We start from the raw sequence: 27,856 nt of genomic DNA, 5'->3' as shown, positions 1-27,856 counted from the left end.
ATGGGGTTGGGGAAGATTTCCTCTGCTTCTGGTTTGTTGAGTTTTGTTGTTGTTGTTTTTACTCATAAGGATTTTACAGACTTGTATTCTATCCTTCCTTGATTTTCTTTGAGGGATAGGAGAATTCTAGTTAAGTGAAATGCTGTAAAAGAATTTTCATCAAAAACTAGTTTGAATAGCTTACACAAAGGTAGAAATTTGTCTCCTTGTAGAACTTTGGAAAGGTGTAACCTTGGTGACAGCTAACTGCCAGGTTGGAGTGTTGCCCTCAACTCTTCTTGTGTGACTTCCACATTGCAGGAAACCTGGGTTCTCTTTCTTAGGAGCTGCTGCTAGAGCAAGAGACCTGACTCTCAGTTGTGTGGTTTGCTTTTCCAGTGCTGAGTTCTTAGCAGAGAAGTGCTTTCTCACTGTGCTGTGTCAGCAGCACCCTTACGGTTTTGACTTTGGTATAAAATAATTGATTATGCCTGAATAAAAATTGAAAGGGGCTGGTTATAGAGTGTAACTGAATTTTTAAAACATATTCATTGTAGATTATACTTGTAAATTATCCTACCTTTTTAGTTACACTTAAGTTATCAAAATTTTGCTTATCCTGTATGATGTGGGAAAATTCAGACCTAACTGAACACTCATCTGCTCTGTACTCGGTAGTATTGAGTGCTTTGTAGTAGCACTGCTCCAGGAACAAGGTGGAGCAGGGAGCAACATAGAGACCCTTCCCTTAAGAAGCTTGTTGACCTTAAGCACGTGCGTGTGCACGCCCTCTCTCTCTCCCTCCTGCCTCCTGAGTATTGGAATTAAAGGAGTGTGCCACCACACCTGGTTTAAAGAATATTTCTTATCCTCCGGGGGTGTTGTGGCATTTCACAAACTGGACAGTGTTTGTACACCTATAATCCTTTCCTAGCACCCTTTAGAACACGTGCTGTTGATAGATAATGAACTACAACTATCTATCTCTGTGTTTAAGAGTTTTTAGCCTTGGTGGGAAACGATATCTAGTTAGATTGGGAATGTTTTTCTTGCATTTTGGAAAGGGGGTGGGAACATGTGCCTATGTCTTTTCAACCTCACAGAGAGATGATCATGACCAACTTTTAGTGGAAGAGAGATAGATACAAAAAAGTGGGCAAAATCTGTTATTTTTTAAAGTAGCATCCTAGGACTCGTGGATTGGATAGATTTCTAAGTTAGAGCAAGTTAATCGCACAGTAGGAGGCCATTGAGAAAGATTTTAAACAGGGGCAAGACATGTGACCTGGTTGGTATTTTACAATGATGGTATCAGTTGCTGTCTGTAAAAGAGATAAAAGTTTGTGGCAGTAAGAAGTGGATTAGAGCTAGAATTAGTAAAACTTGTTGACAGATTGGACAAGTGGAGTGTAGAAAAAGGTGACAGAAAATTGAGAAGGGTTTCTAGTTTCATTAACTTCGATGGTGGTGTGACATTTAGTATAGCAGAGAATTTAGGATATACATATGGGAAGAAGCAAGAGTTTTATTTGGGATGTATAAGTTTGAGGTTTTTTTGTTTGTTTTTGAGACAGGGTCTCACTATGTAACACTGGCTGGCCTGTAATTCACACAGATCCACTTGCCTTTGCCTCCCAAGAGCTGGGATTAAAGACATGCACTATCATACCTGATTAAATTTGAAATTTTATGAACCATTTAAATAGAGGTTAAATAAACAATTGCAGTCTGATTAGGATATGGAACTTGGAGGGGGAGAATAGAATAGAGAAAAAAAATTGGGGTCAGAAGGGTCTTTAAAGCCCTGGGAGTAAGGGACTGGAGAGATGGCTCAGTGATTAAGAGCACTAGCTGCCCTCCAGCAATCCTGAGTTCAATTCCCAGCAGCCACCCAGTCGCTCACAACTATCTATAGTGGGATCTGATGCCCTCTTCTGGCATAGAGTTGTACATGCAGATAGAGCACTCATACATAAAATCTTAAAAAAAAAACAAACAAACAACCCCCCCCCCAAAAAAAAAAACAAAGCCTTGAGAGTAGACAGTATTTTCTGAGCGAAGGGGAGTGGAGAGATGACTCAGTTGGTCAACTTCAATTCCCAATATCTGTGGAAAAGACCATGGGAAAAATTCTAGGGCTGGCAGAGTAGAGACATCCAGGTCCTAGTAAGCTGGGTGTGGTGTTGAGTATCTTTAATCACAGTATTCAGGAGGCAGAGAATCTCTCTGAGTTGGAGGCCAGCCTGGGTTACATAGTGAGACCTTGTCGCCAAGAAAAGAAGGAAGGAAGATGGATGGATCACAAGGAACAATATTTGAGGTTGATTTTACACACACACACACACACACACACACACACACACACACACACAATATTAAAGTATTTATGTGGACCTATATTCAAAGATAATATACACTTGGCCAGTAAGTGCGTGAAAAGATAGATGTCTGTTATAATCAGCCATTAGGGAAATGTAAATCAAAATCACAATGAAGTAACACTTCACACCCATTAGGATATGTATTATCAGAAAAGGAAAGTAATAAATATTGGTGAGGATGTAGAGAATGGAATCATGCTTCACTAATGGGTATAAAAAACTGAGTGACCATATAGAAAAGTTTGACATTTTTTCAAAAAGTTGAGACATATGCTTCTAAGAACTAAAAGCAGGAACTTGGTCAGGTATTTGTACATCTGTGTTCATTGTATCAGTGTTCATGACAAGCAAAGGTGGGACACAGTCCAACAGTTATCCCCAGATCAATGGATAAATGAAATGTTGGTGTACAAGGTACACTGTTCCTGGGTGTTTACCCAAAGGCTTCTGAGGTGGGCATATCACAGAGATTCTTGAACATAGTGTTCTCAGCAGCACTATCACAAGAGCTGAGTTATGGAGTCAGCCTAGATGTACAGCAACAGGAAATAACGCAAATGTGCCATTTGCACAGTGAAACTTTTTCAGCTATAAAGAATGAAGTTATGTCGTTTCAAGAAAGATGAATGCAACTAGAGACAATATTAGTGAGTTAAGCCAGTCTTAGAAAGCCAAATATTGTTTGCTCTCATTTGTAGTTCTAGATTTTCTATAGTCACATAAAGTCATGTAGTAGATATTAAATGAAAAAGTGAGATTCTCTAGGGGAATGGTGGGAACTGAAAAATGGGAGGGCTGAAAAAAAGGAGGGGAGTGAGGAATGGCGAGAGGGATATGCTTAACATTGAGTAGAACTGTAAGAAAATTTAAATTTGTATTACTCTATATGTATGCGTATACACACACACACAACTCAGCAGTTGGTTCTTTCCTGTCACCTTGTGGAATCCAGAGATCTGAGATCAAACTCAGGTCTTGTGCACAGGCACCTCTGTCCAAGCCATCTCATTGGCTCAAAAAGTTTAAATACTCACCCATAGAAAGGGGTGGAATTCATATACAAGCTACAACACAGGTTAACCATGAAGACATTTTGGTAACTGAAATAAGCCAAATACAAAAGGATATTTTATGATTTTACTTATGAGATATTTCGAATGCAAATTTATAAAGACAGGGATAATAGAGTTACTGGGAACGAAAGGAGGGAAAATAGGTGGTTACTGCTCAATGGTTATAGAGCCAGGATAGATGAAAAGTTCTAGAAATGGGGGCATGGAGGCACACTCCTGAAATTCTAGCACTTGATGTACTGAAGCAGGAATATTATTGCAAGTTTAAAGCTCATGTGTAACACAAGGCTAGGGCCTGTCTTAACAAACAAAAAAATTTTTTTTTCCGAGACAGGGTTTCTCTGTGTAGTTTTGGTGTCTGTTCTGGATCTCACTCTGTAGACCAGGCTGGCCTCGAACTCACAGAGATCTGCCCGCCTCTGTCCTCCGAGTGCTGGGATTAAAGGTGTGCACCACCACTGCCCGGCACAAACAGATTTTTACTAGCATGGTAGCACCTACCTGTAGAACAACACTCAGGAGGTAGAGGCAGGAGGACCAAGGAAATTGAATGTTATACTCTGCTAGATAACAAGTTTAGACCAGCCTGGGATACATAATTACATAATGTTCTGTCTCAAAAAATAAATAAAAAAGATAAGAAAAGTCAAATACATATATACATGGATAAAATTATCAAGAAATAAGCAGGGGTTGGGGATTTAGCTCAGTGGTAGGCCCTGGGTTCGGTCCTCAGCTCTGAAAAATTAAAAAAAAAAAAAAAAAAAAAAGCACTATTAAAAAAAAGGGAGGAAGGGAAACAAATAAATAAATCTGGAAATGAATAGTGGTGGTGGTTATATGAGATTGCTGATGTACTATGCTTCTGAATTGTACACTGGAAATGACTTAAATGGTTTTAAGGAAAGAGTGGCTTATGAAAAAAGCTTGCATTAATGCTGCCATTGCGTAAGTGCTTTTCCTAAGGTCAACCATGTTGCGACAGAAATACTTTCTGTTCTTCTTAATCTGTCACATAGAATTTTTTTTTTTAAAGCTCTTCATTGTAGATTTAATAGGAGTAATTATTAAGGACTTCTACTTCACTAAGGAAATTAAAAAAAATTTTAGTGTGTATATTGTGTGTTTATAATGTGTACATGTGGGTACTTGTGTTATGGCTCGTGTACCTTTACGTGAACTCTAGGGATTGAACTCAGGTTGTCAAGGTTTGAGACAAGTGCTTTTAACCACTGAGCCATTTTGCTATTATCTTTCCTATTAAGGAAAGTCTTAGTGCAAGCAAGCAATATTTGGGTTAATTGTAAGTCATGATAAAGAACACAGCTGCTGACTGCATGTATAGTTTGGTGCTTTTGTCTCGATTCAATCTCTGGAACTGGCAGTCTTATCCACTGTTTTCTGGGTGCCATGAATGCAGATGTCACTACAATAGAAAAGGTGGGTTATGTGATGTGTAACATTATTATGAAGGTAATTTTAATATTTCAGACTGTCTGAAAGGGTCTTGAGCTGTTATATTCATACACTTCTAAAAATTAAATTTATTTCAACTGTTGAAGTTGAATTTAGATTTTTTAATTTGTATTTACTATTATTACTGCATGTGCACGATATGAAGAGCTTGCTTCAACACTTGTGAGATGTTAAAGAACAACTTTGTAGAATCATTTTTTTTCCTTCCATCTTTACATGACATTGAATTCAGGTTGCAGGCTTGTAGAGCAAGTGTCTTTATCTGCTGAGCTATCTCTCCAGGCCCAGGATTTGAATCTTTATTTTATGTGCATTGGTGTTTTGCCTGCATGCATGTCTGTGTGAAGGTGTTAGATCCCTTGGAACTGGAGATAGAGGCAGTTATGAACTGCCACATGGATGCTGGGAATTGAACCTGGGTCTTTTGGAAGAGCACATGGTGCTTTTAAGCACTGAGCCATCTCTCCAGCTCCATTTTGTTTGTTTTTTGAGACAAGGTTTCTATGTCTAGCCCTGGCTGTCCTGAAACTCTTTAGACCAGGCTGGCCAAGTCAAAGATCCACCTCCTGAAGTGCTGGGACTAAAGGTGTACACCACCACTGCCCACCTTTTTTTTTTTTTTTTCTTTTGAGACATAGCCTTGGCTGGCCTGGAACTTACTATGTAAACCAGGCTGGCCTGGAACTCACCAGGATCCACTTGGCTCTGCCTCCTGAGCACTGGGATTAGAGGCATGTGCCACCACACTGGGCCTTGCCCTAACTTTTTATACAAGGAATATAGTTAGAATAAATATTTTGATATCTTTATCTGTTAATTTTGTCTTCTCTGTCACTCGTGGAATTAAATCTATCCATTTATTTTTATCCTGGGTAAGAGTCATGTTTTCCTGCTTCATTGTATGCTTGGTAATTTTTTTTTTTGTGGGGGGGGGGAGGGGTGGCTTTCAAGACATGATTTCTCTGTGTAACATCCTTGGCTGTCCTGGAACTCCCTTTGTAGACCAGGCTGGCCTCAAACTCACAGAGATACTTCTGCTTCTGCCTTCCTGAGTGCTGGGATTAAAGGTGTGTGCCATCTCGTCCCACTTTGCTTGGTAACTTTTGATTGGATGCCAGGTTGTTAATTTTGCCTTGTAGGAGAATAGATGCTTTTGTATTTTTTTTTAAGATTTATTTATTTATTTATTATGCATACAGTGTTCTGCTGGCATGTATGCCTGCAGGCCAGAAGAGGGTACCAGATGTCATTACAGATGGTTGTGAGCCAGCCACCATGTGGTTGCTGGGAATTGAACTCAGGACCTCTGGAAGAGCAGCCAGTACTCTAACCTCTGAGCCATCTCTCCAGCCCACTTTAGTATTCTTATAAACATTCTTCAACTTTGTTCTAGAATAGTGCTGTTACTTGAGTACTTTGATTCATTTAACCCTTTTTAGACAGGACCAAAACAGCCCTTTAATTTAGGATAGTTCCTCCATGCCTACTGAATTAAGATTTTTCATGAGAGCTGGGGACTGGTATATTCTTTCCATGTGTGATCCATCTTGAGCCTCTAGTACTTCCCTGTGCCTGTCAGTGTGTAATGCATTTGACTTGTATAGAGCTCTGGCCTCTCTGATAGTCTGCCTTGTGAATATCTTTCATTTCCTTTGCTCCCTTAGACTCTCAAGTCTTTTCTTCTGTCTCTACAGAGAGTCTGAGGTTGCCTGGGCTCACCTCCCAGTGCTCAGATCTGGAGCTCTCTGGGCTGTTAGAGCACTCATAAGACTTCCTTCTCTTGTTCCTCTTCAGCAGTCTCTTCCTCTGCTGTCCCATGTCTAAAAGTTATTGTTCCATATATTTTGTTCAGTTTTTAAGTTCTTTCCTGGGTGGAGGGTAATTCAAGTTCCTACAGTTACTATGAAAGCAGAAGTCAACATAAAACTTAATTTGGGACTTTTCCAAGTTCAGATGCAATGAATGTTTAGCTTGTGCTTGCTTAATGCATATATTAAAACTCACTGTGGTCTCCAGTCTTCATGTAGCAGTGAAGCACTTTGTCTGTAGTTAGCATATTATGTTTGTTTTGCCTTTATGTAAAGACAGTACTTTTCAGATGTAGAAGCTGAACCGGTTACCTGAGTCTGTGTAGCCAGTTAATGCCAGAACCGCTATGTTTGTTTGGATATCAGGTAACGGGTACTTTATTTAATTCACCTTTCCTTTCCTTTTTTCCTCTCATGTTTTTGAAGACAGGGTTTCTCTATGTAGCCTGGAACTTGCTATATAGACCAGACTAGACTGCTTTCGAACTCAGAGAGATCTGCGTGCCTCTGTCTCCTGAGTGCTGAGATGAAAGGTGCCTGCCACCTTCAGCAAGGTCACACCTTTGAAGCATCTGATTAAATACTAAACTACACAAACAGAGAGTAGTTAAAACATGCTTTAATGGACTGTTTTTAGGACTGTCTGTTGAGCACAAGCATATTCAACAGAGTGATTTACCACAGCAATGTTCAGTCACTAACAGTTCCAGTTAAGGTATTTCTGGTTAGAATATAGGCTTGATTATTCAGGTAGAAAGACAGACTGTGAAGACACTATGTTCTGCTCCCCCAAGTACCCGTGATACTTTAGAAAACCAGAGTGTTATAGAGAAGCGAGTGGTGAATGTCAAGTCGAATGTGCAAAGGCTTCTCTAATCACTCTGCTCTAATAGTGCCAGCTAACAGTTACTCCAAAACCATAATGCCTGTGAGGTCTACAGCTGCATTTAAATGAGACGGTCTTAAAGCACCAGCTCAGAAGTTGGCCACAGAATGCCCTGGCCAGCCAGGAGGTATACATAGCCAGGGAGGCTGCCAGGGTGCCTATTAATAGTAGAGAAGTTAGCCTCTTACCTTTTCCCTTCCGTATGCTGTGCACAGAATTTGAAATTTCAGAAAGCTTAGGTCCAGTGTATTAAATTGTTAAAGAAATTGAATGAAAAGCTTTCACTGGTGTTTTTCTTTCCTCTTTCGGTAAACTTTGCTCCATTCCTTTTACATGCAAAACAGTCATCCAGCCTGACAAAATGTATCTGGGTGGATGGAGTTTAAGTATTTAGATTTTATGTTCCTTAACTTGTATCATTGTTATTTTTAATGATATTTTCTCTGATTATTTACATAGAAAATAATGAAGTCTTCTATTTTCTCTGTAAGTTGGATCAGATAATAATGGTATTCTTCTTCCCCTCTTAACTTCAGTGAGCGTGATTGAATAGCCCCTTAAGAAAGACAGCCTTCCATTGTTGTTTCTGTTAACAGTAGCCTTAGTTTTCTTGTCATTAACCAAGTAATAACTATCTAATTTGAAGTCATTGCATCAAGAGTTTGTAGATTTTTCTTCCTGGCAGGCCCTGTTTCCTACATAGTTCCAGTACTTTTTCCTCAGTGACACAGTGACAGGTTAGACAGAGGTGAAGACAGAGAAGCTGGATTCCCAGATTAGATCCCTCTGCTGTGTGCCTAGAGTCTATGGGAATTCTTCCTTCTGGTGTGTGTGGTGTGGACGGGGCATGGGGACATCCTGGGTCCTAGTTAACTCATTGCCAAACAACATAGAAGAAAGCACGAGACCATTTAGTCAGATTGAGGACTCAAGATGAGATAGATGGTGATGGGCTATACCAGGTTAATAATGGACTAAGATGAAGACATGGCCCCAAAGATGATCATGGTGTTTCTGCTGTAGTCTGTTATTGTGGCAAATTACCTGAGAAGGTTTGTAAAGCTACAATGTCCGGGGGGCTGGGGTATAGCTTAGTGGTGGAGTGCTTGTGTAGCGTACATAAAGCCCTAGGTATGATCTGTTGGATGAGAACAAAACCAAACAAGTACAGAAAGGTCCGTATCTGATCAGAAGTTCAAGATCATCTTTGGCTACATAGGGAGTTCCAGGCCATCTTGATAATTAAATTTAAAAACAAACAAAACACATAAACCTGAAAAAAAAAACTTCTTGCATAAGTCCTAGTTTATAATTATATATTTTGTGATACTGATATGTGTGTATGTGAATGTGTGACATATGTGTGCATACATGCATACTAGAGAGATAGTCAGTAGAATGCTTGCCACATAAGCAGCGAAGATCAGAGTTTGTTCTAGTACTCACATAAAAAGCCAGGTGTAGTGGCTCATGTTTGTATCACAGTACTGAGGATACCAGCCTAGTCAAAACTGACAAGCATACAGTTCCAATGAAAGACCCTGTTTCAAACACAAGGTGAACAGCTCCTGAGGAACAGCACCTGTGGTTGACCTCTGACCTCCGTACAAGACATTCATACATAAAAATATGTGTATCTGGGTTGGGGATTTAGCTCAGTGGTAGAGCACTTGCCTAGCAAGCATAAGGCCCTGGGTTATAAAGCATAAGGTCCTCAGCTCTGAAAAAAAAAATGTGTATTTTACTACTTAACTAGATTAGTGATTAATAGTCATTTAGATTTGCTAGGGTTTTAGGCAGTGCTAGGGGTCTAACCTAAGGCCTCATACATGCTGGACAACTGCTCTACTTCCAAGCTACCTCCACAGTGCCTGTAATCATTTAGAATTTTTTTAAAAGTTGTATTTATAGATGAAAATAACATTTTAAAAATGTGTTTTATTGCCTTTCAAAGAATTAGTTTTCCTATGGCATTTAAATCTTTTTATGTATATTAGTATCTTTCCTGCATGTATGTAAGTGTGCATATATGTGCATATAGTGCCCACAGAGGCCAGAAGGAGGATTTGGATCCCCTGGAACTGGAATTACAGACAGTTATGACCTAGCCCCTGAAAATAATGTTTTTATTTCATGTACTTTGATTATGCAAGTAATAAAAGGAATTATTTTTGTATTTGTGAATAAACTTTATGCAAGATAAAAATAAGCTTGTAGGGGCTGGAGAGATGGCTCAGCAGTTAAAAACACTGGCTGCTCTTCTGGAGGACCTGGGTTCAATTCCCAGCACCCATATTGTGGCTCACAACCATTTGTAACTCTAGTTTCAGAAGATCTGGCACCCTTTTCTGGCCTCTTCAGGCACCATGCATGTACATGGTACAGAGATATATATGCATACAAACCACTCATGCATATAAAATAAAAATTAAAATAAGCTTTTGCAAGGAATATTCAGTAAAAGTTCCTTTGTAAACTATCACTAGTTGGCCAGTGGTGGTGAGTGCCTTTAATCCTAACACTCAAGAGACAAGGAGATATCTGAGTTTGAGGCCAGCCTGGTCTACAGATTTCCAGGATAGCCAGGGCTATACAGAGAAACCCTGTCTCAAAACAAACAAACAAAAACCAGAAACAAAACAAACGAAACCTGTCAATAGTGATGTTTGTGTTTACACACACACACACACACACACACACACACACACACACACACATACACACACACACATACATTTATAGCTGTGTACGGTAAATGGGTTTTAGTAACTATATTTAATGGTCATTGATTTATTCAGGGATTTAAAGGCTTTTTACAAGGATGCTAGGCTCCCAAACTCGTCTTTATGCTTACATGTCAATTACTTTCCCAACTGAGCCATCTTCCCCAGCCCCATACTATTCTTTCTATATATTTTTTAAAAGAGTTATTTATTTATTATGTATACAGAAGAGGGCACCAGATCTCATTACAGATGGTTGTGAGCCACCATGTGGGTGCTGGGAATTGAACTCAGGACCTCTGGTGCTCTTAACCTCTGAGCTATCCCTCCAGCCCTTTCTATATTTCTTATCCCATCCCACCTACACTGGCATTTCTCCCAGAGGGAGAAACTCCATTTCAGTTTGTCTTGTGCAAGAGAATTAGCAGATGGACTGACTGGACTATTCCTAGAAGTATCAACAATCTTGTACACATTATATTCACAAATTTGTTTCTTTCCCTGTTACCTCATTCCAAGTATGCATGTGGGTTATGTTAACATCTTTGAGGTCTTTCATGGTCAGCACCTTTGGATATAGGGTCTCCTCTGTGTGCACACTTAATTCCTCTGGACATACAATTCCTTCCTTAACTGTGTTAGTATAATGTAGTGGTAATGATCATAAGCTGTTGAAATTGACTCTTGCCTTGAACTTCTTTTTGCCTGTTTTTTAAATCTATGATATGGCAATAAAAATCTGGTATAGGGCTGGAGAGTTGGCTCAGAGGTTAAGAGCCCTGGCTGCTCTTCCAGAGGTCCTGAGTTCAATTCCCAGCAACCATCTATAATGAGATCTGGTGCTCTCTTCTGGCCAAAAGAACACTGTATACATAATAAATAAATTAAAGGCGGTGGCGCACGCCTTTAATCCCAGCACTGGGGAGGCAGAGCCAGGTGGATCTCTGTAAGTTCAAGGCCAGCCTGGTCTATAGAGCGAGATCCAGGACAGGAATCAAAACTACAGAGAAACCCTGTCTCAAAAAACCAAAATATATATATATATATGAATTTTTGTCTAGGGAGGTAGTTTAGTGGTAGAGTACTTGTCTAGCATGCCAAGAAGCTGTGTGTGGATCCCTGACATGGAGAAAAGATAGAGTCGTTCGAATTGTTCCGTTGTTAGGAATACCCTCTTTTCAGTTGCACAGGCTCACCTTTACGCTCATATCTTGATTTCTGCAGTGTCTTATTTTATAGCTCCCCTTTCTTTTTTTGATTCAGGATGCCATACCTCCATACCTTTCTTTGGCAGTACTCTACCAAGTATCTCTCTGCTTTTGTAATCTTTTTCTTTTGCATATGGCTGTCACTTACAGCCTTGAAGCAGATCTTACTTCCCAGTTCCAAGCCGTTAACGATGCCCTAATGCATTTGTAAAATCCCTTACTCTTTCAGTTTTCAGTTTTATAATGCTGCCATGATTACGTTGCCCGCCCCCACCCCGGTCTGCTGAAATGGAGCATTTTCTTCATTTGAACTCCTTTCCCATATTGTCTGTAGAAATCCTATTCAAATTTCAAGTCTAGAAAACTTTCTAAGTTATGCTAAACTATAAAGTATATATGTATGGTCCATTACTTTAAATTGACAAGATGGCCTTGATGATGAAAATTCTCTGGCCTTGATTCATTCCACCAGATTTAGACTGATCTAAAAAAAAAAAAATTCACTTTGTTTTCCAGTCTTTGAGGACAGCAGAACTTGGTAGTAGTAGTTATGTGTTTGTTCAGGGAAGTCATGTGTTTAGAAATTGATGTTTAATGTGTTATGTACTCAGGAGCTAAATAATTAATAACTAGCTAGACTTTACATATTTGATTGGATTCTATTAGAACTGTCTCCTGTTCGGTGTAATTTGTTTTGTCCGTGTATTTTTCATTTTATTTTATTTTGTTTATTTATTTATTTATTTTTTGTTTTTCGAGACAGGGTTTCTCTGTGTAGCTTTGCCCCTTTCCTGGAACTCACTTGGTAGCCCAGGCTGGCCTTGAACTCACAGGGATTCGCCTGGCTCTGCCTCCCAGTGCTGGGATTAAAGGCGTGTGCCACCACCGCCCAGCTTTTCATTTTATTTTTAAGTGCTTGTCATTAGTAGCCTTAAAAGATGCTTCCTTGTTTGTCCTTTGTTGAAAGAGGTTGTGATCAGTTTTAGAGATTGCTTAACTGTGTTGCTGCTAGTTTATAGAAATAGTCCTCAGAGCTGGTACAGAAAAGTAGTAATTGATATTGTGGGATAATAGGCTCTCAGCTGCAGACAAGTCCTGGACTTTAAGAGATAATCACAGTACACGGGCTAATGCCAATTAGGAGCTGACTCATCATGATTTTTGATCTATTTTGTGTTTTCTAATTACACTGAAAAAAAACAAAAACAAAACCAAACCAAAGGTACTAACCTCCAGAATGATTTTCATGTTCGAGATTAGGGTCTTGCTATACAGCCCAGGCTGCTGGCCTTGAATTCATGATCCTCTGCTCAGCTTCCTGAATATTGGCATTGGAGGTGTGTACTACCACATCTGGCCCCTGCTTTAATTCAAATGTATCATGTTGTTTTAAAGTTTAAGTGAATTTGTCTGTTGTAAAGGAATTAGGGAAAAAAAATACCCATGAAAAGCAAATCTTCATAGTGAAGAAGCATGGTGAACATTACGATAATTAAGTGATCACAGTAATACCAGAGAGATACTGTTAACATGTGATAAAGGACATCTATTACTGCTTTTTTCTTTTCTTTTTTTTTTTTCTTTTTTTGGTTTTTTTGAGACAGGGTTTCTCCATATAGCTTTGCGCCTTTCCTGGATCTCACTCTGTACACCAGGCTGGCCTCGAACTCACAGAGATCTGCCTGGCCCTGCCTCCCGAGTGCTGGGACTAAAGGTGTGCGCCACCACTGCCTGGCTACTGCTTTTTTTCATGAATTCATAATTTCAGTGAAAACATAAACATATAAGTCAGATATGTTGAAGACATTTAAAAAAACAAACAAACAAAAAACCTGACTAGTGCTCTGGAGAACAGTTGTCATGAAAAACAAAGATCAAGAAACTACAATAGCAGATAAAAAGAACAAATAGATTATGGTATCCAGGCTTGGGTGTGGGAAAGTAGAACCTGGAAAAAAAGCTAGGGCTTCATTAAGAATACTGTTCTGAGCCAGATGGTGATAGCACACACCTTTAATCCCAGCACTGGGGAGGCAGAGGCAGGTGGAGTTCAAGGCCAGCCTGGTCTACAGAGGGAGTTCCAGGACAGCTAGGGTTACACGGAGAAACTCTGAATACTGTTCTCATGCTGGTTTCTTGAGTTGATTGGTTTATTGGGGCACTTGTTGGGATAGAAGCAGGTCCTTGCCCATAAGCATGTGCTGTACTGTTTAGTGTCATCTAGCCCAATTTAAGATGGTAGAGTGCTAGAGGAAGCAGAAAGGGGGTGAGAGGTAGGCATATGGAACTTAGCTAACTTCTACCCTCAAGGAATTGTCACCCAAATTGTGGTAGGAAGACAGTTAGTATATAGAACAGGGCATGGCAGAGCCTGTGAAAAGTCTAAACAAGATGTTATAGTTTGTTCAGAAGCTGAGAATAGGCATTAAATATAGATGGGTGACTTTTCTTTTCCCCTACCCAAGGAGGTAGGATTGAGAATGTTGAAGAATGGGTAAGGTTTCCATAACCATAGTCATTGGAAGGGAAAATATGTGTCATAGAGCTCCCCAGCTCTTGAATCACATAGATCAGCTCTTACACTTACTAACAAGCACATACTGTTAATGCTGAGGTGCCACTGACTGGCCCATCGTGGGTACCACGACCGTAGGGGGACCAGAGCTTGGGTAGTCAGGAAGGCAAGGATTCGGCGAATGACTGACAGACAACACACTCAGAAGTGGTTTGAATCTGCTGCAATTTTACTTCTGCAAATCAGTAGTTTATATACAGAAAAGAAAACTATCAAGTCATACAAGGAACAACAAGAGCTTGGCAATAATTCAGTTACATCATCTTTAAAAAACAGCAAGCATACAGTTATTAATCGGCGCTAGACATATCCCTTTACCCACAAGAATTTTATGACCCAAAGAGTACAGTCCCTAGACTTGTGTAGACGTCTTGCGGTTGTAGCTGTGTCCCTTATCTTATCCCAGCAGTTTTTTAGTTTATAATACGTTTTTACTTTTTTGGTTCCCATGGTCCATTTAGCCAATTTGGATGCTGTAGACCCTCTCTAAGTCTTTCTTTAGTTCTTTTACCACATACCTTTTTAAATATAAAACCTTTTTACCTGTTGGAATATGGACTCTTGTACTTTTACGCCTGTAAGGGGAAGGGGTTCTGCTGTAATCCTTAAGTTTCCCATACTGAACTTCCTTAACAGAGGGGCCTACCGTCTGCCTCCTATGAGATAACGTTTTCTACCATAAATCATTTTAGTTGGGATCCCTAAAGGATTCCTAGTGGGTGAGTGTTCATTCCCTAGAAGTGCCTGAACCTTTATACTTTCTTTATCTAGCGGCTTGGGGTCTTTAAGAAATAGCTCATTCTGCTACATCTGATTAAGATCCATGTCCAGCTTCCCCTTTCCTCCATAGTTTACAACCCAAGTATTCATTAATTTTGGCTGTGCTTCATAGATTAATTAGAACATTATCAGAAAAGTAGTTATACAGAACCCATAGCCCAGGGAGCTCATGATCTGTGAAGTACATCTTCTTTGAGAAAGAAGCATAACACGGGCACTCTGCCAGGGACCTGCAGGGAGCTTAGTCCCATGGGACACGTATCTCCCGTCTGCTATTATTGACATAATAGTTCATGTCACACGGATGACACTGGAGTTGGTGTGGCACTGAGGACTGGGGTGTGATTCAGTGGTAGAGTATTTACATGCACAAGGCTGTAGGTTAGATCTCTAGCAGTAAAAAGGAAAAAGTTGACCATAAAGAGATGCACTGCTATTCATGTACTACCACTGTGAAAGGCATGGGGCCTGGAAAGTAGACAATATTTTGGTAGAACATTGAGTATTGTTTAGAAAGGTTAGGATAAGACCATGAGTACTTTCTGATGGCTCTTGGCCAGAGTTGCACGTGGAAGAAATAAATAAATTGAATCTGTATTTTAAGATTCATTTGAGAGCTAAAGAGATGGCTCAGTGGTTAAGGACACTTGCTGCAGATTGTAAAACATTGGTAGCGAACTTATGCCCTCCAGGGTTCTCCCATTGTTCTGTAAACCTGTATTTAAGACCTCCTCCCTCCTTCAATAAACAGCATTCGGCATTTAAAAAAAACAAAAACTAATAACAGTCGTTAGTCAGCAAACAAATACTAGAAAAAACAAACAAAAAACTAATATGTGTTTCTGGTAGGCAGGAGATAGATAAATGTTGTTTCTTGATCCATTCACTCAGTCTGTGTCTTTTGATTGGAGAATTGAGGCCATTGATAATGAAGTTATTATTGAAATATGGGGGAAAAAAACTTGCTGCTCTTGGAGAGGACCTAAATTCACTTTCCAAAATCCACATGGTAGCTAATCTGTAACTCCAGTTCCAAGGCCTCCTACTCCTCCTGGCTTACTCAGGCACTGCACAGACATGCTGCATATACGTGCATACAGGCAAAATATTCATATACATAAAATAAAAATAATTCTGCTGGGAGGTTAGCTCAGTTGTGGAGGACTTGCCTAGCATACACACATGCATGACTGATTCAGTGGAACTATAAAAGGGAATGTTGGAGACTCATATGGGCTTCTGCCTTCTCTCTTTGGTGAATTAGTATTTCCTTTAACTACTAACTGTTAGTTACCATGTAGTGTGGATGTGAATGCCTCATAAATTGGACTATGAGTGTGTGTGTGTGTGTGTGTGTAGCTAGAGTTTTTCTGCCTGGCCCACAGTCAGGACAAATCTCTCTCACCTGCCAGTCCTACAGCCTCAGACCCAACCAAGTAAACACAGAGACTTATATTGGTTATAAACTGTATGGCCGTGGCAGGCTTCTTGCTAACTGTTCTTACAGCTTAAATTAATCCATTTCCATTAATCTATACCTTGCCACGTGGCTCGTGGCTTACTGGCATCTTCACATGCTGTTTGTCATGGTGGCGGCTGGCAGTGTCTCTCTGACTCAGCCTTCCACTTCCCAGCTTTATTCTCCTCCTTGTCCTGCCTACACTTCCTGCCTAGCCAATGGCCAATCAGTTTTATTTATTGACTAATCAGCAACACATTTGCCATACAGAACATCCCACTCAGTTGTGGGATGTGGAGGACTTGCCTAGCATACACACGTGCATGACTGATTCAGTGGAAGTATAAAAGGGAATGTTGGAGACTCATATGGGCTTCTGCCTTCTCTCTTTGGTGAATTAGTATTTCCTTTAACTACTAACTGTTAGTTACCATGTAGTGTGGATGTGAATGTCTCATAAATTGGTGGGGGTGGGAATGCCTCAAATATTGGACTGTGTGTGTGTGTGTGTGTGTGTGTGTGTGTGTGTGTGTGTATGCACACTCTTTTTTTTTTTTTTTTCTTTTGGTTTTTCGAGATAGGGTTTCTCTAGCTACACAGACAGCCCTGCCTGTCCTAGAACTCACTATGTAGACCAGGCTGGCCTCAAACTCAGAGATCATCTGTCTCTGCCTTCTGAGTGGTGGGATTAAAGGCATATGCCACCATGCCTGGCTAGCGTTACGGGATGGGGAGGGTCATTGATATTTTTAGATATATTGATTGAGAATTCCTTTTGTAGTTTATATTCATGTGTTTCTCTATATAGGTTTGGGATATGGTTTTGCTGTGTAATTCATGCTGGCCTTACTGCTTTTGAAGTAGAGATCCCCCTGCCTTAGCAAGTGCTGGGGGGGATAACAAATGTGTGCTATGACTCCAGGCTCTCTCTTTTAAAAGAACAACTTCAGTAGATAAGAGTTAAGTGGTACTTCATTGACTTCCTGTGGAAAGAAGTTCTGTGGTATCTATTTTTAAAGTTGGTAATTGTGCCGAATGGAAGACGCTGTTATGACCTTCTTCTCAGTGTTCTCAACTGAGCATTCTTAGATGACACTAGTGTTGTGTATAAAGGTTTTGGAATTTAACCAGTAGAAGAACTAGTTATCACTTGAAATAGTCCGAGTACTTACAGGCATTGGTCACTTCACTTTTAAATACCTAAGTGGGTCTCCAGCCCATATTGTTAAGGTGGCTTTCTATCTAAATTGATGTTGAAAATATTGCAAGTTTCCCATAATATTTTGTTAATGAAAGCTTCCAATTATAAAGGCTTTTTATATTTTACGTTTATTTATTTTGTGTTGGGGGGGCATATGCTTGCCACAACCTACCATGTGGGGAGTTAGAGACAATTTTGGAAGTCAGGTCTCTCCACCATGTGACCCAGGGCATTATGTTTGGCAACAAGTATCTGCTGAGCCATCTTTCTGGCCCCAATTAGACAGATTTTTGTTTTTTATTTGAGGATACTTTTCTTATCTCTTTTAAGAAAAGATTTATTTATTTTTATTTTATGTTTATTAGTATTTTACCAGCATGTATGTAAGTGCACCACATGTATCTGATCCCCATGGAAACGAGAAGAGGTTGTTGCATCCCCTGGAGTTGGGATTATAGATGATTGATAGCTACCATATGGGTCCTGTGAACTGCAAGAGCAGCAAGTACTCTTAGCCACTGAGCCTTCTCTTCAACCCCTTGGTTTTTTGTTTGTTTGTTTTTTGAGGGTCTTGCTATATAACCCTTCCTAGCCTCAGCTAGGGATTAAAGCCACCACACTTGCTAGTTACAAAAATTTTGAAAGAGTTATACAGCCACTATACAATGATCTACAATGAACTAAATTACCATATTTATTTGTTTGGTTTTATTTTTTTACTTATTTACTTATAGATAGGGTCTCATTGTGTAGCTCTGGCTAGCCTGTGACCCACTATTGTAGACCAGGCTGTCCTTGAACTCACAAAGATCCACTTGCCTTTGCCTCTTGAGTGTTGGGTTTAAAAACATGTTCTACCACAACTGACTAAATTACTGCTTTTTAAATTTAATTTTTTAAAACTACATTTTACTTACTTACTTTATATGTGTCTGTATGTGGTTGCTAGTGCTATGATGTTAAGTGTAGGTTAGGGGACAACCTTCCGGAGTTGATTCTCTCCCTCCACTATGTGGGTCCCAGGGATGGAACTCAAGTCATCAGGCTTGGAGGGAAGTACCTTTCTTCACCTGTTGAGTTAGCTTACCAGCCCAAACTACTGCTTTTTTTTTTTTTTTCCGAGATAGGGTTTCTCTGTGTAGCTTTGTTCCTTTCCTGGAACTCACTTTGTAGCCCAGGCTGGCCTCAAACTCACAGAGATCCGCCTGCCTCTGCCTCCTGAGTGCTGGAATTAAAGGCGTGCACCATCACTGCCCGGCCAAACTACTGCTTTTAAAAATAAAAGCTTTTCTTTTCTTTAAAAAAAATTAAACCTCTTTAAATTTTTGAACCATTTTGGGATGAGTTTAATGACTAAGGTGATTTTTTTTTTTTTAATGAGTCTGTTATTTCTTTAGAAATTGTAAAATTCTTTAAGCATGCTACTTCCTAGGTTCTCGGATTTAGCAAATCCTTAGTATAGAATACAGTACTTTAACAGATTAGATTCATTTCTCTGGCCTCCGGTTAGGCTTTATGTAACTAGTTATTTATGTAAATAACATAAGACATTAGTTCATTTGCATTGTTGACAGGCAAAAGGAAAATATACTTTTACAAATAATAAATATTGTGTGTGTGTGTGTGTGTGTGTGTGTGTGTGTGTGTGTGTGTTGCATGTGTATATGTATGTGCCATTGCATAGGCATGGAGGTCTGTCCTTACCTTCTGCTTATTTGAGACAGGGTCTCTGTTTTTGCCACTACTGGCCTGGAGCCTCTAGGAATTCTCCTGTTCCTTCCCCCTTCTTGTGTAGGAGCACTGAGATTACAAATAAGTACAACTATGCTCAGCTTTTTGTGGGCTCTGGGGTTTTAACCTCAGGTCCTTACTCTTATACAGAAAGTGCTTTATCCTCTGCTCATCTCCCCAACCCCACATCATCATTTCTTGATGTAGCTTCTAGTCCTCAGGCATACAAGTGTAAGCACTGGTGATCTTTTGTATTTCCTCTCCAGTCTTAGGAAATTAAAACTGCTCAAGTTGAGATATCTTTCCCACTTTGAACATGAATGGAGTAGCATAAATCCATACCTTTTTATAGATGGGACTATTTGTGCTTCCTCTGAACACATTTGATATAGTAGAGACCCACAGAGGTTAAATAATTGCCTGAGTACACTGCATATTAATAGGACAGGAAATACATTTCGATCCTGGTCTTCTTGACTGTTACTATAAATGAGATCTTGTCAGTTGGAAATTTATCACTACCAAATGAGTTTCACAGCACTGTAACCTTGACTCTATGTGACTGTCCTGCTTAGACGTCATCACATTATTTTCTGTGGAAGATATTTCTTTCCCTCTCTCTGTCTCTCTCTCTCTGTGTGTCTCTCTCTCTCTCTCTGTCTCTCTTTCTCTCTCTCTCTCTCTCTCTCTCTCTCTCTCTCTCTCTCTCTCTCTCTCTGTCTGTTTTTTTTGAGACAGGGTTTTTCTGTATAATAGCCCTGGCTGTCCTGGAACTCACTCTGTAGACCAGGCTGGCCTCAAACTCACAAAGATCCGCCTGCCTCTGCCTCCCAAGTGCTGGGATTAAAGGCATGTGGATCTCCATCTCTTAATGCTTACCTCTCAGCCATCTTTTTCTTCTTGAACATTATAGCATTTCAGAGGGATGAGACATTCTCACTAACACAAGGAAGAGTGTTACTACCCATCCTTTTTTGGGGGGAGGAGGTAGGGTCTCACCCTGGCAGGTCTTGAACTCACAGAGATCTACCTGCTTCTCTGCCTATTCACTACTTATTTATTTTTACCTTTTTTGGTTTTTCAGAACAGAGTTTCTCTGTGTAGACCTGGCTGGCCTCAAACTCAGAGATCCACTTGCCTCTGTCTCCTGAGTGCTGGGATTAAAGGTGTGTGCCACTATGCCAGCCCAGCACACTCTCTGAGGAGTGCCTACTCTTAGCATTCTCCACCCTGTATATCCCTTGAGACAGACTTCTCACTGAGCCTCGAGTGAGGCTGATGGCCAGCAAACTTCCTGTCTCTGCTCTTCCCACAGTGCTAGTGTTAGAACTCTGTATTATCATGTCTAATTTTTTACATGGGATCTGGGGATTTGAACTCAGGTCCTCATGCTTGCAGGATAAACACTCTTAACCTGCTGAACCATCTCCCCAGCCCTGTATTTTTATTTTCAAAGATAAAACAGGAACTATAATTACCCATCTAATCTTTTAATGTACTTTTGTATTACTAGCAGTGTACAAATCTTAGTTCCTTATTTGATGAAATTATATACAATATAATTGTTACTTCAGACCTAAAGTAGGCAGAGTAGAAATAATCAAATAATCATAGTGGGTTTTTTTTTTTTTTTTGGTTCATTTGTTTTTAATTTTGTTTTGTTTTGAGACAGAGTCTTGGTGTGTAGCCTTGGCTGGCCTGGAACTTACTGTGTAGATCAGGCTGGCCTCGAACTCATAGAGAACTGGGAGAGACAGGGCCTGTATCTGCCGCCCTAGTGCTAAGACAGATTAATCTTGACTTTTTAAAGAAGACTGAAGCTGGCATGGTAGGTCTTTAATCACAGCATTTGGGAGGCTGAGGCATGAGGGTTGCTGTGCATTTAAGACCTGCCTGAGTGGTGGTGCTTGCTGCCTTTAATCCCAGGCAGAGGCAGGTGGATCTCTGAGTTCCAGGACAGCCTGGTCTGCATAGTGAGTTCCAGGATAGCCAGGGCTATGTAGAGACCCTGTCTTGAAACAAAACAAAAGGACCAACTTATACTACATGGTGAATACCTGACCAGCTAGGCAAGACCTTGTCTCACAACTACCACCACCCCTGCAAAAATTTTGTTACTGGATTGGGCATGTAGTTCAGCAGCAGGGTGCTCCTCCTGGAGAAACAAGGCCCTGGCGTTTGATCGGTAGCACTGAAAAACAAAACTGATTTTGCACATAGAATCAGCAGTTGATATGGGGAAGTTGTGAGAAGGGAAGGGGAAGTTGAAGGCTATAAAGTCAATTTGCAGTTCCTTAGATGTGGGTGGTTAGAGCTAAAAGAAGTACAGAATAACCTTCCTCTAATACTGTTACAGAAAGACCTATCCTTCTTGCAGCTGTTGGGAGTTTACAACGAAAAGTTCCGTCTTCAGCACATTGCAAAAGATGGAGTGGTTGTGTTCTCCATTGGTCTTTGGAGGACACTAGAGTGTGGGAACTGATAACTGCTGACAGGACTTTGACAAATACTGCCTACCTAGCCATGCACTCAAATAAGCCATCATGCTTCATTGGTCTGTTTCCATCTTAAGACAGATTCTGCTAATAACACTGCAGACACTGAACCATAAGTCCAAATCCTTGAAGTGTTCCTGGGCACAATTCCAACTCAGATCTCTTAGAAAACTCTGACCCATGGGTTTTTAGAGACTTACTGTTTCCTCTTGAGAGATATGATTGTGGCACACATCTGGTGGTTTTAAGAAATGTCTGCTGGCTTGGGGGAGAGGAGCTGTTTCTTTGAGTAGGAAAATGTCTTAAATTGATTTTCAGTAACTATTTCAGTCAGCACTTTGAACTCATCTTAGGTAGCTGGTGCCATTACATCCTTGCGGTCAATAGCTTTCCTTTTTCTTGTGGCTTGCTTCATAGATTTATAAAAGCTTTCTGTCCATTATTATTTTGGCATGTAGTTTTGTTTCTTATTCCACTTAGCATTATACCTGGTAGATTTTTAGTGGGAAAGTATTTAGGGAGCAGAAAAATACCACACGATAAGTGTCTTTATCTTCCCTCAGGTTCAGCTTAAAGGTCACCATTTAGAGGGCCTTTGAGACCACCTTTGTTGAACAGCCTATACATAATTTTTAAAAAATAAAATAAAAATGGAATTCGGCATTACAGCGCTTGCCTTTTATCCTAGCACTCTGGAGTCAGAGGCAGGCTGATCTCTGAGGCCAGCCTAGTCTACAGAGAAAGTTGCAGGACAGCCAGGGCTACAGAGAAACCCTGTCTTGAAAACCACACACACACACACACACACACACACACACACACACACACACAATTTGTTTAAATTAAATAAAAATGAATGTTTTTGTAAAGTAAGATTGAACCTGCATAGAATTAAAGTAGTAAGGAATTTGTATTAGAATAACAATACAATTCAAAGGAGAATTGATAACACATTGTATTCAAACTTGACAAATCAAATGTGAGAATAAAGGAAATAAAAGAAGCCAAAAATTTTTAATTTGTGAGAAATAAGAGTTGCCATCATTAAATATAGAATAGGGTTATGAAGAAAGAGCCGGTTTGAGAATGATGGTGGTGTTTTCAAGTGCTTTGTGTTGGTGAACAATTAGAAAGCTATGGAAGCCCAAGATGTGTGTGTGTGTGTGTGTGTGTGTGTGTGTGTACATGAGTATGAGTGCCAGTGCCTGTGGGGGCTAGAGGCATTGGATTTGCTAGAGAATTTCCTCGAAGGGGAATTACAGGTGGTTGTAAACTGCCCGGTGTGGATGTTGGGATTCAAGCTCCTGTTTGTTCTCTGTGAGAGCAGTATGTGCTCTTAACTGCTTAGCCATCTCTCCTGCTGTAGTCAGGGTAGTTTTTGAAGTGCTGGTATTACAGAGGAAGAGAAAAGGAACTATAGAGAATGGAAAACAGCAAAGAGCAAATACTTAGGAGATATCTCAACGGGTTTGGAACAAAAGTAAAAGAACAAAAACGGCCGGAACCAAGAGAGGACAGCCTGGGGAATCAAGCTTTGTTTTTAGAAAGAAGTGAGATACAAACACTCTGCTGTAACTTCAAAGTATGATAGACAGTTACCCCTCAATATGGTGGAGGATTGGTTCCAGGACTCCAGTTGATACCCACATCTGCAGATGTATAAGATGGCTAAAGAAGGGCTGGAGAGATGGCTCAGAGGTTAAGAGCACTGACTGCTCTTCCAGAGGTCCTGAGTTCAATTCCCAGCAACCACATGGTGGCTCACAACCATCTGTAATGAGATCTGGCACCCTCTTCTGGCCTGCAGTCATACATGCTGTATACATAATAAATAAATAAATCTTTAAAAAAAAAATAAGATGGCTAAAGATTTGCATATAACCTACTTGTGTACTCCTGTATACTTTTTAAAACACAATTTTAGCTGGGTGATGGTGGCACGCCTTTAATCCCAGCACTCGGGAGGCAGAGCCAGGTGGATCTCTGGGAGTTCAAGGCCAGCCTGGTCTATGGAGCAAGATCCAGGGCAGGCACCAAAACTACAGAGAGAAACCCTGTTTTGAAACTCCCCCCCCCCAAAAAAAAAACCCCACAATTTTAAAGATCTATCTCTTTTTTGTTGTTGTTGTTGTTGTTAGATTGATTTATTTATTATGTACACAGAAGAGGGCACCAGAATCTCATTACAGATGCTTGTGAGCCACCATGTGAGTTCTGGAAGAGCAGTCAGTGAGTGCTCTTAACCTCTGAGCCATCTCTCCAGCCCCTCTATCTCTTTTTTTAATGTGTGTGTTTTGCCTGCACATATAAGTATTCACCACATGTTTGCCTGGTACCTATGGAAGCCAGAAAAGGATATAGCATCCACTGAAACTGGAGTTAGACAGTTGTTAGCTGTCATGTTTGGATGCTGGGAACTAAACCTGGGTTTTCTTCTCTCTTACAATATATCTCCACTACAGTTTCCCTTCCCTCCACCCCTCCTAGTTTCCCCCACACACACCTCCCATCTCCCCCAGATAACTGCTCTCTGTTTCCCTTCAGAAAAGAGCAGGCCTCCCAGGGATGTCAATCCTAAATGCATAAGATGCATTAAGACTAAGCATAGAAAACAGCATAACAAAATGCAGTAAGACTAGGGTTTACCTGCTCAAGGCTGGATGAGGCAACTCCAGTAGGAAGAAAAGTCTTAAGAGCAGACAAAAGAGTCTCACACTGTTAGGAGTCCCACAAAAATCCCAAGCTAAACAACCATAACTTATCTGCAGAGGACCTAGTACAGACCCATGGAGGCTTTGTGATTGCTGCTTCAGTCTCTGTGAGCCCCTATGAGCTCTGCTTAGTTGATTCTGTGGGCCGTGTTCTCGTAGTGTTGTCCACCCCACTGACTCTCCTCTTTCATGGGATTTCCTGAGCTCTGCCTGATGTTTGGCTCTGGGTCTCTGTGTCTCTTTCCTTCAGCTGCCAGAGGTAACCTCTCTGATGACTATTGGGTTAGGCACCAATCTATAAGTATAGTAGAATATCATTAGGACTTATTTCATTGACTTTTTTTGGCCAGTTGTGTTTGAGCCTAGGTCTCTGGACTATCCAGGCAGTGTAGGACATAGGCTCCCTCTTGTGTGGGCATCAAGTTAGACCAGTGCTGGGCCTGGGACACCAACCCAGCCACAAAACCTTTAACCTACAACCTATCCTGCCTGCAAGATGTGCTGGGGCAGTGGTGGCTCAGAATTTATGGGAGTGGCCAACCAACGAACTTGAGGCCAGTGCTCTTAACCACTGAGTCATCCACTCTCTAGGACCTCCTGCCTCTATTTAAAACACATTTTTTTTAAATTATTATTTTATGCCTGGTGGCGGTGGCGCACACCTTTAATCCCAGCACTTGGGAGGCAGAGCCAGGTGAATCTCTGTGAATTTGAGGCCAGCCTGGTCTACAGAGCAAGATCAGGACAGGCACCAAAACTACACGGAGAAACCCTGTCTCAAAAAACCAAACAAACAAACAAAAAAATTTTCTTTTATTATATTTATTGTCACTGTACAAGTATGGAGGTCATAGGACAACTTGCGGAAGTCATGCTATCCTTTACCACATGGGTTCTGGGATGTGGAACTCAGGTTGTCAGGCTTGGCAGCAAGTATTTTTACCCAGTGAGCCATCTTGTTGCTGGCCCTGTACAGTGCCCTTTATACATCATAAGTTCTCAATGGTTTGGTATATATTAGGAAATAATAGGTGCTCCCTGTCTTCACAAGTTAATATTTAACATAGCATTCTATAATACTTGGTTCAGGTTCCTGTTAGGCAGTTTAGTTCCCTGCTAAATTTTGTTTTGTGTTCTACTTAGGATATAATCTCCTCACAACCCTGAATTGAACCCAGGGTCTCTAGTTGAGGCAGTCCTGTACTAGTGAGTGATAGCCATCCCTATGATGAGTTTTTTTTTTTTTTAATGATGATGATGATGATTTTACAATCTGACCGCCGTTTCCTCTCCCTCCTCTCCTCCTAGTGTCTCCCCCAACCTCCCTTCTGCCTGCCTCCTCCTCCATTTCTATTCAGAAAAGGGCAGGTCTCCCATAGATATCAACCAAACATGGCATATCAAGTTGTAGTGAGACTAAGTACCTCAAAAAAAGGGTGGGTGGGTGAGATGGCTCAGTGGTAAGAGCATTGGCTACTCTTCTAGAGGACCTGGGTTCAATATCCCAGCATCAACATGGCAGCTCACAACTGTCTGTAACTCCAGTTCCAGGAGATCTGACACCTTCACACCAATGTGCATAAAATAAAGTTAAAAAAAAAAGCCAATAAAGGCATTAAAAAAAAAAAAAAAAAGACATGGTACCTCCCTTCATGTTAAGGCTGGATGAAGCAACCCAGTATGAGGAATAGGTCCCAAAAGCCAGCAATGGAGTCAGAGACAGAGCTAGGTGGTAGTGGTGGTGCACACTTTAAATCCCAGCACTCAGAACGCAGAGGCAGGCAAATCTCTGTGAGATCAGGCCAGCCTGGTCTACAGAGTGAGTTCCAGGACAGGTAGGCTACACATAAAACACACACACACACACACACACACACACACACACACACACACACACACACACAAAAGTCAGAGACAACCCCTCCCCTGCTTCCACTGTTAGTAGACCAAGCTACATAACTGTAACATATATGCAGAGGGCCTAGATCAGTCCCATGCAGGCTCCCTGGTTCAGTCTCTGTGAACCCTTATGAGCCCAAGTTAGTTGATTCTGTGGGGTTTCTTGTGATGTCCTTGACTGCTCTGGCTCCTACAAACCTTCCTCCCCCTCTTCCATAGCATCTCCTAATGCTTGGCTATTTCCATCAATTGCTGGATGAAGCCTCTCTGAGGACAGTTGGACTAGGCAGCAGTCTATGAGTGTAGCAGAATATCATTAGGCATCATTACTTTGGCTTTTTTTTTTTTTTTTTTTGCCAGTCAGTTGTATTTGGTTCTATCCTAGGTCTCTGGGCTATCTAGCCTCTTGGTGCTGGTGCTCCAAGCAGTGTCAGGGATGGGCTCCCTCTTGTGGCATGGGACTCAGGCTGGACCAGTCATGGTTGGCCAGTCCCACAATTTCTGCACTGTCTTTGTTCTAGCACATCTTGTAGGCACAACAAATTGTAGGTCAAAGGTTATGTGGCTGGGTATGATGAGTTTTTAATCTTGGGTTTAGTTTCTACTTTGGTCAATAGTGGAAGACCTAAGCAGCCATAATCAGATGATCTCATGGTGCAAGGAAGAAATGTCCCAGCAGCAGTCCGAGTTGAATTGTGCTGCATTTATTTCACCTTGGAGAGACAAAAGGCACCTGATGGTGACCCTCTAGTAGAACAGACGAAGTCTTTTAAAAGATGCTTTTAATAGGACATCAGTAATTAATCATGGTTTGAGATTTTGTAGTCAGTTCAGTTATATAACAAAAATATAGAGTTTTGAATACATAAATAGAAAATTGTTAGGACAAGAGAAATACGTCGAATTGGTAGTTGTAAAACATCTAGGTCCTGTTCTGTGTGGTGCTGATATTAAAGATAATGAGGACAGTCTGATCAAATGAGAGGCATCACCTGTGTTAAAAATAGGTGCTGTGGAGCATATTTATAATCACATCCATTGAGTAGAGATTACTAGGACAAATTTAATTGATTGTTAAGAACAGTGGTAGTATATGTACATATTTTCTTTGGATGTTAACATTTCATTTTTGATAAAAAGTAGTGGTTTAATAAAATTTAGAAATTTTAGTACAGTTTTCACCAAGTCTGATTTAGTAAAAATATTTATTAGATCTGGACATTTAAAGTTATTATTGACAATGCTTTCATCTTGGATGAATTACCTTATGTATGTATGTATGTATGTATCTATCTATCTATCTATCTATCTATCTATCTATATCTTTTTTTTTTATTTAAAGAAAGTTTCTGCAGAGCAGTAAATCCAACATTCTGACACTGCCTTTCTTTTGTGACTGTGGTTATGACTGTGGGAAGTTCTTGCATTTGGTGCATTCTCTTATCTGTCATCCTAAAGTAAATTTGTTCCT

At 40.5% G+C, this 27,856-nt stretch overlaps 1 protein-coding gene across 1 annotated transcript in view; it reads left to right on the top strand.

Moving 5' to 3' along the window:
• Cbl (Cbl proto-oncogene) overlaps nucleotides 1-27,856 on the top strand; it is a 90,520-nt gene that overhangs the window by 34,851 nt on the left and 27,813 nt on the right. The window lies entirely within an intron of this gene.

This window comes from Peromyscus eremicus, chromosome 7 (genome assembly GCF_949786415.1).
Source record: "Peromyscus eremicus chromosome 7, PerEre_H2_v1, whole genome shotgun sequence".
NCBI classification, from domain to species: Eukaryota; Metazoa; Chordata; class Mammalia; order Rodentia; family Cricetidae; genus Peromyscus; species Peromyscus eremicus.
The sequence above is the reverse complement of the archived record's forward strand: the minus strand, read 5'-3'. Positions and strand labels throughout refer to the sequence as shown.